Genomic DNA, 15,185 nt, shown 5'->3' with positions numbered 1-15,185 from the left:
CATGGTACACTTTGGAAAGAGAATTGACCTGAGATTTGGGTCTAAGCCAATTCCTAGACAATGGCTAAAGTTGGGACAAATAATCAGAAAACTGGAAGAAATAAGATTTGGAGATTTGTGACAAGGATTTTTGAGGTGAAAAGATGTCTGAACAGGTATAGACCTAAGATAGGACAATATATTTGTTCCATGAGTATGTTTTCCCAAAGATGTCTGCAGTATAGGAGGCTTTCAAACAGTCCACAAAATATCTTGCCTTATGAATGTCAGTCAACATTTTTCCCATTCACTCTGGTGTTCTTTTGTTTCAGTGGGATTACTAATTTCACCGTGGTGACAAGATTAAATTAATGTTAGGTTCAACAATGTGACCTTGCCAATACAGAGGCTAGCTTGGCCACATCACTGCTGAGTATCCAATTCACTGGAAGCAGTGGCTAATCTTGAGCTACCAACATGGTTCACATCATCATAGCCTAACACTTGCCTAGAAGGTTCTTTTTGTAAGAACCTTCATTAGGCAAAGAGAAGTAGTCTGATTTTTATTGGAATAGATACTTACCTGAATATGGATTTGCCATCTCTGCTCTGTCTAGAACATCACTTATGAATTAAGCCATCGCCCACTGTGCTGGCATCACAAATGAGTGCCAGCTTGAGTTCTGTCTATTCCTCTTCTGATTCATCCAGTGACCTAAGTCCTTTAGTGCTTACATCCATGTGGGAGATTTGGAAGAAGCTCCTGATTCATGGCTTCAGCTTGGTCCAGCCCCAGACATTATAGCCATTTGAGGAGTGAACCAAAAGATGGAAGATCTCTCTCTCTCTCTCTCTCTGCATCTCTCCCTCTTTCTCTCTCTATAACTTAACTGCCTTTCAAGTAAATAAAAATTTTAAAAACCATAAAACCTTAACAGACCTTTTTTGTTAGACAAATATATTTTGCATCTCACACCCATCTAAGTTCCTGGCAGAAGGTTGGCCAACAGTTCAACTTTTCCAATTCTGGAAAACGGCTTTAAGTTTCACCCTGCATCTCCATTATATCAACAAATCAACAACCCCCAGTACTCTCCGTGCTTACCCGTGAAGATCCTGACCTAAGATCTTTGTGTATTGCCTAGCTTGTTATCATGAAATTCCACTGTGGCAGTCTTTGTCTTATTTATTATTGTATCCTGGGACCTGGAATATAATAATTCAATGTGCTAAATGACTATCTAGTGAATGAATGAATGTAATAGGCATAAATAGACATAGTAAGTGAATGAAACCAATTTAGTGCCTTCCTTGGGAGATGTTCTGGTAAAGAAAATCTCATTCATTTTATTGTACTCAGTGATGCTTTAAGGCCTGCTAAAGTTCTAAGCATTCTTATAGGTATTCACTTTGGGAAACTGCATGGTTGGCCCATGCCCAGTTTTCATTGAATGAATGAACACAGTGTGTGCCTGGAATTAGGAAGAGCAGAGGATACACAATGGGCTGGGAGCAGGAGGTGAGATAAATCAGGGCTTGCTGACGAGATGCAATCAGATTGGCACAGCTCCACCACCGGCGATCAGTGAAGAACACTTGGTGAGCTGTTATCAGCCCTGTGGACAAGTAACCATACTTCCTTTTAGTCAAGCAAGAGGAAGGCATTTTACCCTTGCAGAGATGTGACAGAGGTGAAACTGGCCATTCTTGGTGCTTCTATCTGTTAAGGTAAATTTCGAATTTTGCTCTCATTTTGATCATTGCTTCTTAGATATTTGCAGAGAGTAGATCAGGGTTGGGTGGTGGCTACATCTGGCCGAAAGTAAACCCTGCAACAGACATTGCTGGGAGCAGGTGCTGGAGGGGGAGTAACATTCGATTTCTGAGAACAAAGTGGAACTCACAAGACTGTTACAAAGAGACACTAGGCACTTCAACTACACTGTGGCCATGGAAGTTGGTTTCCTGCCTCAAATCCCCTGACAGAAGGTTACCTCCATTCCAGTCCCACCCCTAATCCTGCCGCCTGCCACACTTCCATCATAGCTCTCCTGGGTTGCTTGTTGCTTCGGCACCTCTTGCCCAATATAGACTCCTAAAGCCACCACCTTTGCCTCCAGGATTACGGAGCTTCTCAAAATAAGTTGTGCTGAACAACTGCTGTGCCCAGAAACAGACTGAGTGGAAATTCCAAGGCGCTGGTCTGAGGTTCCTATTCCCTCATGCTTGAGTTCCTGCTTCTGATGCCCTGCAGCTTCCTGGCCAAGGAGCACATAGAAACAACAAGCCTCTCCAATCCCTCATTTCCATTTTTGAATCAAAAAGAAGTTAGAGAATTTAAAGCCCATCTGTGGTAGTGAAATTCTTCAGTCCCTATAACTTTACACGGATTTCAAAAATTTTTTTGTACCAAAACAAACTATTTTTCCACAAACTTTCTGAAGCTACCAGTTCGTAGAACCTGCCAAACTGAGCAGCCTGGATTGGTGTGTAGGGCAGGAAGAGGTGTGAGGTAGAGCTATACTCACCTGGTTTCATCTCTGCCTCACTCCTGCGGGACTGGATGGGCTGGGCTAGAATGAGCAAATGGGAGCCTCCTGATGGAGCTCCCAGAAAAGAATGTCTGTGCTCACATGTAATTGACTCTAAGGAAGTATGGGTCTGGGAACCAATGTTGTGGCACAGTGAATTGAGCTACAGCCAGCACTGCCTGCTACACCAGCATCCCAAGGAGGTGCCATTTCAAACCTCATCTGCTTCCAATCCACCTGCCTGCTAATGTGCTGGGAAGGCTGCAGAAAGTGTCCCAAGTATTTGGGCTCCTGATAAACCACATGGAAGGCACTGATGGAGTTCTGGCCTCCTGGCTTTTACTTGGCACAGTCCTAGCTCTTGTATCCATTTGGGGAGTGAGTCAATGGATGGAAGGGTCAGCATTTGGTACAGAGGTTAAGATCATTTATCAGGATGCCTGCATGCCATACTGGAGTGCCTAGTTTGCACCCTGGCTTCTCTGCTTCCCATCCAGCTTCTTGCCGATGTGTCCCCTAGGAGACAATAGATGATAACTCAAGTACTAGAATCCCTGCCATCCATAGAGGATACCTGGATTGAGTTCCAGGCTCCTGGCTTTAGTCTGGTAACTCATGACCATTGTAAGATTTGGAGAACAAACCACCCAATGGAAGATCTGCCTTTTTTTTTGCCTCTGTCGCTCTGCTTCTTAAATAAAGTGAAAATAGATCCATTTTTTAGAATGAATATTTTCATATTAAGATAATTTTTTAAAATTCACACATAAGTTTTCATGAGCACTTGTGGCTCTTGAATTATCCCTTTCTTCCTGTCTACACTGCCTTTATCTGCATTTAGCTGCCTAAACATTCTGCCAGAGATTTTTTTTTTTCTTTGGCAGGGGGTTTATTTCTTTTTGTTGGGAAGTCAGATTTACAGAGAGAAGAAGAGACAGAGAGGAAGATCTTCCATCTGCTGGTTCACTCCCCAAGTGGCCGCAATGGCCAGAGTTGCCCACATGGGTGCAGCATCCCAAGGCTTTGGGCCTTCCTTGATTGCTTTCCCAGGTCACAACCAGGGAGCTGGATGGAAAGCAGGGCCACCGGGATTAGAACCGGAGCCTATGTGCGATTCTTCTGCCAGAGATTTTGTTCAGCTTTCCTCCTGGCATCTTCCCAGGAGCCCCTCCTCCAACCAGAAGCTGTAGCGATCTTCCTGAAACACAAGCCCTGCATCTCCCAGCAATCCCTCCTTCACTATCCTCACCAGATCGGTACTGAAGAAACTCCAGACTCCTCAGCCTGCCTCCCAAGTCCTCCACTTTCTCACTGCTGCCTGTCTGTCTGCTGTGCCCCTCATAATTCCCATGTTTCTGCATCTCCACCCATTTTTCTCCCTGGCTTAGCCGGGCAGCATGCTCTGTCTCCTCTCCTTCTTTGCTTCAGCCTCCCTTACCTTCTCTCAGAGCCCTCTGCTGCAGGTCTGCAGTGGCTACTCTCATGCACTGGGGAAACCCTTTTAAGACCCTCCATTTAAAATTGCCTCTGAAGGCGCCACGTTTGTATATTATGTATGTACTTCAGCACTTATTTGTTCTCCTTGTGTCAGATTTGTTTATAAATGTCTGTTTTTACTAATATTGCATGCTCTTAGAAAGCAAAAACAGAATTCATAACATAAATACTTGATGAATTCCTTGTACTGGCTAGCAGAGTTTATACAAGTTTGGGGGAATAGTTCTATAAACACACAAAGCTAAGAGCAGTCATCCTGAGCCCAGAACATGTTGGTCTTTCAAGACCCATACAATTCCAACTCCTTGTTCTACAGTAGGTGAGGTCAGCGCTAGATAAGAAATAGCATCAGACCAAGCCAAGAATCTCCCACACCCCACCCAGTCCAGTGTTGTGTCTACCCATGGAGCCAGGCTGGCGATTTAGGGGAGGGCATGGCGTCAACATCAAAGCACCAGGACATGATTGACATGATCCACCACGCTGCATTCATCCCTTCGCTCCTACTCTGGCTTCATCATCTGAGGCTGATGTGTTGCTTAGTCTAGGGAAGCTCTAGAGAAGCACATGCACTTGGCATTGGAAGCACAATGTTGCCACCTAACGTGGGGGCTTGAGTGTGCCTATCTTCTAGGTTCTAGTCCAGAGACAAAAAGGTAACACGACCCTAAAAGGTGAAAGAAGGGTGGGCAAACACAAGACAGGCCAGTCCGAGCCCACAATTGGTGCTCCTGACTCATGCATGCTGAAATCTGAAGCGTTTAGAGAAGCCTGTAAACAGCAGGATGGGGCATCCAGACTATTACTGAAGACAATTTGACTCCTAATATAACAAACTGTAGAATCTCCTCTCTGCAGAAAGTCTATAAAGCCCAATTGCAACAGAAAAAAGTCATTCTGTCTCTCAGTAAAGGAGGTCATCACTTCCAAGTCCAGCACGTCCAGCCGCTTCTGCAGGCCAGGAACTTCTCTCTCCTGTACGGGATTACAGTAGTGGCAGAAGGCCTGAGTTCCTTGTACCCTCATCCAGTGTCAGTGGCAGGGAGGAAGAGTCTCTGAGATGTCCAGTGTTTAGAGCGAGTGCCCAAGTGTCTGCAGCAGCAGGGAGGCGAGCAGAGTTTCCTCCAGCAATGTGAGTCCTTGGTTGGAATGGTCGTTTGTGTGCCATGGATGCGTGTTGACTGTGACTCATAAGCCAAGAAGGGCTGAGATTCTTAGTTAGGTTAACTGGACCATATTACAGCCGAAAAGATCATTTAAGGTCAGCAAAATCCAACCCACCTATTTAAATACTTTGAAAATTTTTCTTTTTAATACTGCTTACATAGTTCAGGGGTATGCATACCCATGTAGGCCTTTGAATAGAGTGGGGAGGATCAGGTATGGAGGAAGGTGGGTGGGATAAATGCTTCGGTTTTTTCTTCTCCTGTGTTCACAAAGGAGGAGGAAGAGGGAGCCACTCTTTACAGTCAAATTACATCAGCACCTGGGGGCTGAGGGATAGTCCTTTGATGATATCTTATACTCCAATGTGGGGAAGAATGTCCCAAAAGTGTTACTTGAATAAGTTTTGATAGTTCTGAAAAGTTGTTGACTTTGTTGTTCTAGGGTTGATAAAATCTTTCCAAAGTCTAATGGTTGACAGGGTCCATCTTAGTGCATCCAGAGACCCAGGAGCATATTACAAAGCTTGGCCAGGAGAAATGTCCAACCTGCTCTGCTTTCCATCTCTAACAAAGTGCTTGACATTCGCTGCTGGCCTAGATGGGCTGGCTGTCACGTATACATCTATGTACTTCACAGTCATCAGCAACTGAGGAGGCCCAGTTATAATACATGCATTCCAAGATCAGACCACATATCCTATGATTTTTTTAAAAAAAAAATTTATTTATTTTTATTGCAAAGTCAGATATACAGAGAGGAGGAAAGACAGAGAGGAAAGATCTTCCGTCTGAAGATTCACTCTCCAAGTGACCACAACAGCTGGAGCTGAGCTGATCCGAAGCAGGGAGCCAGGAGCTTCTTCTGGGTCTCCCATATGGGTACAGGGTCCCAAGGCTTTGGGCTGTCCTTGACTGCTTTCCTAGGCCACAAACAGGGAGCTGGATGGGAAGCAGGGCCTCCAGGATTAGAACTGGTGCCCAAATTGGATCCCAGGAGGATGCCTTGGCCTGACCTAGACATGCCCTCTGGTTTTGCCTCTCTACCCCATTCCATCTTAGCTCCCTCACCTACCTGTGAATTTAGTGGCCCGATTCATAGAGAACCCCAGAAATCATTCCTTCCTTATCAAATATGCCCTCAGCTGCTCCAATCCAACATACCCTCAAACCCTTTCCTTTGGGAACTCTGCAAACTCCTGCCTGGGGGCCTGGGTGGGTGTCTTAGCCTTGTGTTCTCCACATATCTTAAAAAAGAATTGAATAAGCAATTATGCTGGCACAGTGGTACAGCTAACAAAAATTGGCACTGGGGCCCCTGCCAGCCCCCAAGTACAGAGCCTGGGGGTGTAGGCCTGCAGGGGATCTGGAGATGGCACCAGTGGAGGCGTGCAGGGACCTGGGGGCTCCCTCAGCATGGATGTGAACTGGGTCTGGGAAGCGCCAGACTGGGCTAGACTCCAGCACCCACTGTTACTTGTGAGAACCAGGGTGGCTGTAGTATTGACTGGGCTAAGATCATTACCTGCTGAACCATGCAAGAGCTACGTCTAGGCACAGACCAGGTGTACCACTCGAGAGTAAGAACCGGAACAGGTGTGGGTTGGTTCAGTAAGGCCAATGTTCCTGCCAAGACAACAAGTAGACTGTCAGTTTGGGTCAAGGACCCACTGTGTGTGAAAGATGTGCCATTGGGAGGAGACCTGATAAAAGGAGCTTAAGGAACTCCTCTGTCAGGGAACAATCCCTGCAGTGAACTCCAGAACCAAGGCTGGGAGCAGCCCAGACCAGTCCAGGTTATGGTACCCATGGGGACACATGGGTGTCAGGTCTGCAGCCAAGCCAGGTTGGACCAGTTCATAACACCCACTGGCAGATGTGAGAACAAGGATGGGATGTAGGATGGGCTGGGTCAGGTTGCAATACCAGCCAGTTCACATCAAGGCTGGCACTGAAGGCTGACTAGGCTGGGCTAGGTTGCAGCACAGACCAGCACAAGCTGGAACTGGGGGCCAGTTGGGCTGGGCTAAGCTGCAGCACCAACCAGCATGAACTGGACCTAGGGGTATCTGGGCCAGGCCAGGCTACATCATCTGCCAGCAAATGCTGAGGTAAGACAGGCAAGTCATGCCAGACTAGGCCGCAGCACCCACTGGGGCATGTGAGACTGTGGGGTGGGGATGCAGTGCAAGGCTGGGTAAGGAGTCTGTGGGGGCTCCTCTGCCTCTCTGCTCCACTGCCCCTACTGGTAAGCATGAGTACCGGAACCTGGGCAAACCAGGCCTAGCAGGACTACAGCACCCATTGGCATGCATGTGAACTGGGTTGGGGGTGAGCCAGGCTGGGCTAACCGACTGTATTCACTGGTGCCTGTATGAGCTATAGTAAGTGCAGATTGGTTGGCCTTTGCTACAGCATCAGCTGGCAAGTGCTGGGACTTAGGGCAAGTCCTGTCAGAACCAGGCAAGACTGCAGAACCACCTGGAGCATGCAAGATCCAGGGCAGGGATGGGTCCAGTAGGAAAACTGTGGGTACCTCTCCCACTGTGCTGCAACTCCCACTGGAGAGCATAAGAACCAGGGCTGGGGAAGAGCCTGGCTAGACAGGTGGTGGCACCCACCAGCATGAGTGTTGGCTGGATAGTGGGATCGGTTGAGTTTAGCTATGCTTCAATACCCAATGACATGTACAAAAGCTGAATGGGATGTGGGACAGATTGGACCAGTCTGCTGCACATACTGGTATGTGCAGGGACCAGGGCTAGGAGCAGACCTAGTGGGGATTATTGAGGGTTTCTCTGACTAGGCTGCAGTTTCGTTGATGTACATGGAAACTGAGTGTGTGGTGGGCAGGGCTGAGCTGGGCTGCAGCATCCATTCATTGGTTTGCATAAGAGACAGGGCTGGAAACAGAACCAAACCCAAAATTGCAACTACCAGTGTATGCATAGGCTGATGTGGAATACCGAGAGTTGGAACCCATTCTGACAAGCACACACAAGAGTCAGGTCTGGGATCACTTCAGATGAAGTTTCTTTCAGGATCCCCCAACTGAACTGCTCCAACCATGCAGAGAATCACAGGAGCTGTGATCTGACCGTGGAATGCACGTGTCAGAACTAGACCTCTTCCTCAGTGGATTAGACAGAGCAGACAATACAGCCAGACGCACATGGAGGATATGACAGTCCATTGGGACCCGCAGAGGACATCTGGCACCATAGAAGAGGATAGAGGGCAGAACAAATTGGTCAACTACCCCAGCCAAGCATTGACAGCAAATATCTGGGTGAACTAGGGTGAAATATGTCAGCCAATGGACATTTGAAGGATTTTCTCATCCTTGGATTGATGAGATTGATAGCATTTCAGAATTAGCAAAACTGATTGAGCAGAACCCTCAGAACATTGTCTACATTAGAGACCCTGGAATGACATCAGGTGGCCATTCCCCATCCCCGGGTACTGAGGACTTTGGGAGGCTGGGTGCACCTTCTCCCCTTATCTGCACCCCTCTTCCTCCAGAAACAGGAGGAAGAAAAAGAGAATTTGGAAACAATGGTCTCACCTGCTTTCCTCTAATTCTTGACTCTTCCCGCCTTAATCAACTATGTAAACATTATCAAAAATTAAGTTTGAAAAAAGCTTACCATTAAAAAAATTAGCATTCCCTAACCAAGAAAAGAGAGAAGACAGAACAGGTCAACCAACCACCTCAGCTATATCTTGGCAGCGAAATACGGGGCAGAGACTCTATGATGGACTATGGCAATCAGTGGATTCTTCAAGGACCTCATAGTGCTTGGAGTGGCAAGATTGGCAGCGATTCATAACTGTTGAAATATCAAATCCACTTGAGCAAGACCCTCAGAGCATGCCCTACATACAGGACCTAGGGAGGGTGGGAAATTGGGTGGGGCTTCTCCCTTAATACCCCCCTTTAAACATGAAGGAAACAATATGGAAAAAAATAATAGTCTTACCCACTTTCCTGTTAAAAAAAATAAATTAAATTAAATAAAATGAGCCATAAAAAATTAGCATTAACCAGGCACAGAATGCCTATCAACTATTGGTTGCTTTTTTCCCAGCTGCGTAACACTTGCCTAAGTACAATGCATTCTAGGCAGTTGCCTACAGCTGGGGATAGCTCACACATTTTGTAGAGGAGGAAACTGGCACTGCAGAAGTTAAACGACTTGCCTATGCTATTCAATACTCCTGCTGCAACCAGGCTATGAACTCACTGTACTGCAGCAGGTTGCTTCTTCTGAGGATAGTTTCTCTGTTTAGTGGGGATGGCCTGGCCTTCTACACTCCCGGGATTTAAGGTGCGTCAAATGAGGCCATGCTCACAAAATCTTTATCAGCTGCAAGATGCAATGCGAATGGAAGATATGCTATTGTCTCTACTCAGTTGCCTCTCTAACTCTCCTCTTTAAATCCAGCAGTCCAATAAAGCAATCCAGGAGTCAGGATGTGTGATGACAGAAAACCCTTCAAGTTAGCCCCAAATCCTGGTGACCTATGGAGAATGGATCCCAATCACTGGGCTTTGGCTTTTCCTCCACTTTTACCTCTAAAGCTAATTCATTCATATTCTCACTCTCTCTCTCCATCTCTCCTTCTTTCTTTCTGGATAGATAGCAGAAACCATGCTTACATTTCCTGACCAAGCAATTGGTACCCTATCTCAGAGAAACTTCAAAGAAGACATGCTGTGCAGCCACAAGGAGCACATCTCAATGGGAGTGGTACTGTGGGCCTTTTGGCCTCGCTCAGTAAAAAGGTGAAACAAACAAAGGATTTTAGCAGGAGCTCCCCCCGCCTCCCAAAGCTTGACACAAGATGTTTTCCTCCCAGAGCCTCCTTTGTTCTTCTGAATTTGCTGGGTTATGTGGGTTGCATCCTTCTCTCCCATTTTTTTTTAAATTCTTGTATTAAGTTGCACAGTATTTTCTAATTGCTTACCATTGATGGTCTACTTGTTTTAAATTGTTTGATGCCACTTTCAGAAGCCTCCCATCAACAACGACTTTCAAGTCCAGCGTTCTGCTAGCTGGTATAGGCCACCATCTGGGTACAAATGGCTTGGAAAGAATGTCTTGCCAAGTCCTGATTGGTTGATTTTCCTTGTGGCCCAGTTGATTACAATGCCTTTATGCACAGCACTTTCCCAAGATTGCAAATAATGGCACGTTCTCTGAGAGTAAAGTGTTGTTTTTAAAGCTAACATTTATGGAGTGGTGAATGTTGGGTCCAGTGCTAAGCTGGTCACTTGAATAATCTCTTAGTCAATCCTCACAACAACATTCTGGGGTGGTGGACTGTAATTCTTTGCATTTTACAAAGAAGAAACATGGACCTGATGTGATGGCTTAATGGCTAAATCCTCTCCTTGCATGAGCCAGGATCCCATATGGGCGCTGGTTCATGCCCTAGATGCTCCACTTCCCATCCAACTGAATGCTTATGGCCTGGGAAAGCAGTAGAGAGTTACCAAAATCCTTGGGACCCTGCACTTGCATGGGAGACCTGGAAGAAGCTCCTGGCTCCTGGCTTCAGATCAGCAGCTCAGCTACGGCCACTGAGACCACTTGGGGAGTGAACTGGTAAATGGAACATCTTTCTCTTTGTATCTTCTTTTCTCTGTAAATCTGCCTTTCTAATGAGGTTTAGGTAAGTGACATGACTTGTCCAAGATCTCAAAGTCAGTAAGGAGAGATGGTGGGCTCTGGCATTGTCTTTCGAATCAATGGATTTGGTCTATACAATTAAAATTAATTGCATACTTAATTGCATAGTATATGAAAAGTGTTCTTGAGTGTAAAATAATACTGTGGTGAGCTCTTGTTCCAGGCCAAGGAGTCATTTATGAGTCCTGTGGTCCAGAGAGGACCTTATGCCCAGTAGGTTATAGACAAGTCACCAGGTTCTGACCACAGCAGAGTTCCATGCACAGGCCAGTCTGAGACACCCTCAGGCAGGGCTGGACACCTATGAAGGTCAACAAGAAATGACGGCAAGGTTCCTTGGGACACCATCCTGCCCCAGTCATCCCTGCATTTTACCCTCACAGATGCTTTTGGCCCTGAGTCTTGGGCTGTATATGCTACTTGTGAATGCAGTGCTTGAGCCAGCACTGGCCATTGCAGCATATGTCACAAGACTGATGCAAACCTCCCTCACTCCATCCTTCTGTAGCCACTCCCATATCCCACACCTGCTCTGGGAGGCCATGATGTAGTATCTTTTGTTGGCATGCTCTGAGGTCACAGTAGGGAATAGTCCGGGCAGGGCTGTCGCAGACTCCTTGTCACCACAAGTACGGCTGGGTTGCTGCCTGTCCAGCCACACTCTGACAGCAGCTGCTTCAGCAACCACACCCTCAGTCCAGTTTCCTGGAGTCAAGTGGCTATCCCCAGTGGCCCCTGGTGTTTTGATAGAGCTGACAACTAAGACTGAAAAGAGGCTTGATAGCAAATGGACAAAGTCAGGGCTTAAAGAGAGGATGCCCTCAGCCCCACCCCTGCTTCTGCACCTGTTCCGTATTCAGCAAGTGTGCCTGCTACCTGTTGGGGAAAGACAACACGGGGCTGTGGTGACAGTGTTGTGATTGTCATTAAGAATTCCTCTGGACCCAATCTCCATGGATACATGCTGCAGATATACTGGGAAGCCCAGGAGGTCAAAGGTCAAAGGCTCATGTGACACAGACCATGGGGTTGCTTCATGACTGCTGCCAAACTTTACATCTCATTAAATACTAAGCCACAGAAGCTTGCTTTCTGTTCTCTAACATGGGACATGGTGATAAAAATCTGGGAGGTTAACAGGAAAAAATATTGCCAATCACTAGACATGAAACTTTCACTTCAAAGCAGAGCTGACTTCCTTTCTCCACTGCCTGGACTAGCATCACCCCAGCTATCTTACTAGGTGATGGTGCAATCCAGAGTTAGGACTGATTGTCTAAAGAAGCTTTATCTCTGGCATTTGGTCTTCTATCCTAGAAGGGACCAAAGGTAGTGAGGCCACCGAGCTGGGGCTTCCTCTGAGGTCACAGTTCAGGTCTTGCAGCTCAGACCCATTCTGTGTGACCTGAACTCAAAAGAAAGACAAAAAAAAATCAAGGAGTAGGGAGGGCCTCTAGGGTAGGAGAGAAGGACAGAGAAAGGATGAAAGAGGAAGAATAAGGTAAAAATTATGAAAGTTCTTGTATAAATCAATGATTGTGAGAAGCCATAAACTAAGGAGGGAGATCAACTAAGTGTACTGAACTGAGAGTCCAACAGAAAAACATTAAACAGTGAATAAAGTGATACCTTTCAAAATGAAATTCTGCATCAGTGTTCTGGATTGAGATGAAAAGATGGTACCATCTGTACACTAGACAGCCATTGGCCACTTTGGGAAAATTCACCTCTATTCTCAGCTCTGTCTTGATAAATTCACAAATACACTCCCTACAATTATAACACAGTGGGGGAACAAAAATTCCATAATCTTCCCCTTGCCAATGCATACAGAGATAGTAAAAATAATACAAGGAAGAGGCATCAATGTGTGCCTGGAACAAAGGAAGTACATGATAAACATTGAGTAAGTATACAAATTAAGTAACATGTATTTGGAATGCTACATGTGCTACACATTCACACATGCTTTATGTCTACTCGCCTGTCTTTCTTCATCTTCTGAAATTTTATTTCTTTTTAAAATCTAACTCCTGTTTGAGAAGGACAGAAAGAGAAACTCATACACTGATCCAAAGTCAGGTTCTAGGAATTCAAATCAGGTCTCCCAAGCATGTGGCAAGAACGTAATCACCTGAACCATTACCACTACCTTTGAGAGTCTGCACCTGCAGGAAACTGGAGCTGGGAGTTGAACCCAGATATTCCCTTAGAGGTGCAGGTGTCTTAACCAATAGGCTAAATGCTCGCTTTCTTGGCTTCATTTACATAAATCATGAAATCTTCCCTCTTTGTATCTTTATAATTTTAGCCCTTTAGTTGTCATTTGTTTTATTTTTACAAAATAAGGTACCAGAAACTTTATTTCTCAAGAGTCTCTTGTCAATGTATCTTTGTCATATTTCCTCCCTTTTTTCTATATACACACATACATACTCCACTGCCACAAACTGTCCCCCTACGGTTATAGTCCCTACAGACAGCTCAACGTATACCTTTTCATAAGAATTTAATAATTATCCGTAAACATTCATACACTATTTACTCATATATTTATTGTAAACTTAGTTAATCTTGTTTTCTCCATATATTTAACATGCCTAATAATAAAAGTCTTGAAAGAGCAACACTAATACATTAATAAGTAACCTTTAAGGTATAAATTATTTCTACAAAATGAAAGAATTTGTCTATTTGATGAATCTGTTCCTATGAAGATTAAAGCACATTCAATTTTTTCAAGATACTCTTATGCCCTGCAGAAGTAAATAAGGGTGATTTATAGGAGCTCTAAGACTACTTTCAAAAAGATAGAATGAAAAATGCTTGTAAATAGAGCTTACCTATTTTCTATCAATGTCTGAAAATAACAAGCCCGTATTACCTCAAGTATTGTTCCTTCTGATGACTGGATTGTCACCTGAGAGCCACACCCTACTGAACCCTGGGGGAAATAAATATTTTTAGCAGTGCGATGGCTTATCACAGTATTAGAGACTTTTAGGCTGGCCCCAAACTGGTCTCATCTCCATATTTTCACCTCTCCCCTCAAGTCCAGCCAGCTCTGGTGCTGAGGTTGCAGCTTTATCCACGCAGTTCTCTGTGCTTAGAATGCCTTTAGGAATTAGAACTGGCCCAAGTGTCATTTCTTCAGTGGAGTGGGCTCGATAAGCCACGACAAAATTAATCATGCTTTTCTCAGCATTGCTTTGTCTGCTTTTACCCAGGATCTTCACTTCCTTGTGGGCGTTTGACTCTGCTTTCTGAGCTCCTTAGGCAGTCGGAGTGGGGCTTGTTTGTCACTGTGTCCTCACATCACGCTAGCTACTAACAGATAAATAAATATGAGCAAATATTTTTAACAGATTTATTTAAGTCACTTCTGTCCTACATTCTGCTATACCTTAAAAAAGGTTTATTTGTTTTACTTGGAAAATCAGAGTTATAGGGAAAGAGGGAGAGACAGAGAGATCTTCCACTCACTAGTTCACTTTCCAAATGGCTAAAATAGACAGAGCTGAGCTAATCCGAAGCTGGTAGCCATGAGCTTGTTCTATGGCTCCCATATGGGTACAGGAACCCTAGGGCTTGTGCCATCTTCCTCTGCTGTCCCAGGCCACAAACAGAGGGCTGGATCAGGAAGGGAGCAATAGGGACATGAACCAGCCCCTATGGGATGCTGGAACCATAGGGCAGAATATTAGTCTGTTATGCCACAGTGCTTGTCCCACAGCTATCTTCATGTATACAATTCTACTAATGATGCCCAACACGTGCATTTGAAGCAGCTCCTGGTCCAGGAAGTAGAAGCTGGATGTCCTAACTGCTCTATTGGGCCTTTGGAGCAACCATTAGCTCCCCCAAGTCCTTCTCTTTGGTCTTCTCTTTCCTTAGAAGTAAGAATGAGAATAAAATTTTTCTGTAATGCCCACCATCTGGAAAGATTTATCTGTTAGACAATATTTTGTAGAAAAGCAGCTAAGCTTTAGCATGTGTTGATTGCCCTCCAGCAATCTCTAGCACAGCTCCTGGCTCAAATTCTTTTTTATAAGTCTGTGTGTGGTTTGATCAATGCCATAAAAATTCCAGGGAGCTTAAGAAATGTAAGATTGGGTTTCTTTGGGGATCCCCTCAATCGAGCATCAGGACTCAGAACCTTAACCATGAAAAGAGAGAGGACAGAACAAGTCAATCAACCACCTCAACTATATGTTGGCAGTGAAAAACTGGGCAAATGGAGACTCTATGATGGACTATGTCAATCGGTGGATTCTTCAATGACCTCATCATGCTTGGAGTGGTGAGATTGGCAGCAATTC

The sequence above is a fragment of the Ochotona curzoniae genome, unplaced genomic scaffold (genome assembly GCF_017591425.1).
Source record: "Ochotona curzoniae isolate NIBS_2020 unplaced genomic scaffold, NIBS_Ocur_1.0 scaffold_1037, whole genome shotgun sequence".
Classification (NCBI taxonomy): domain Eukaryota; kingdom Metazoa; phylum Chordata; class Mammalia; order Lagomorpha; family Ochotonidae; genus Ochotona; species Ochotona curzoniae.
This window is presented reverse-complemented; position numbering follows the sequence as displayed.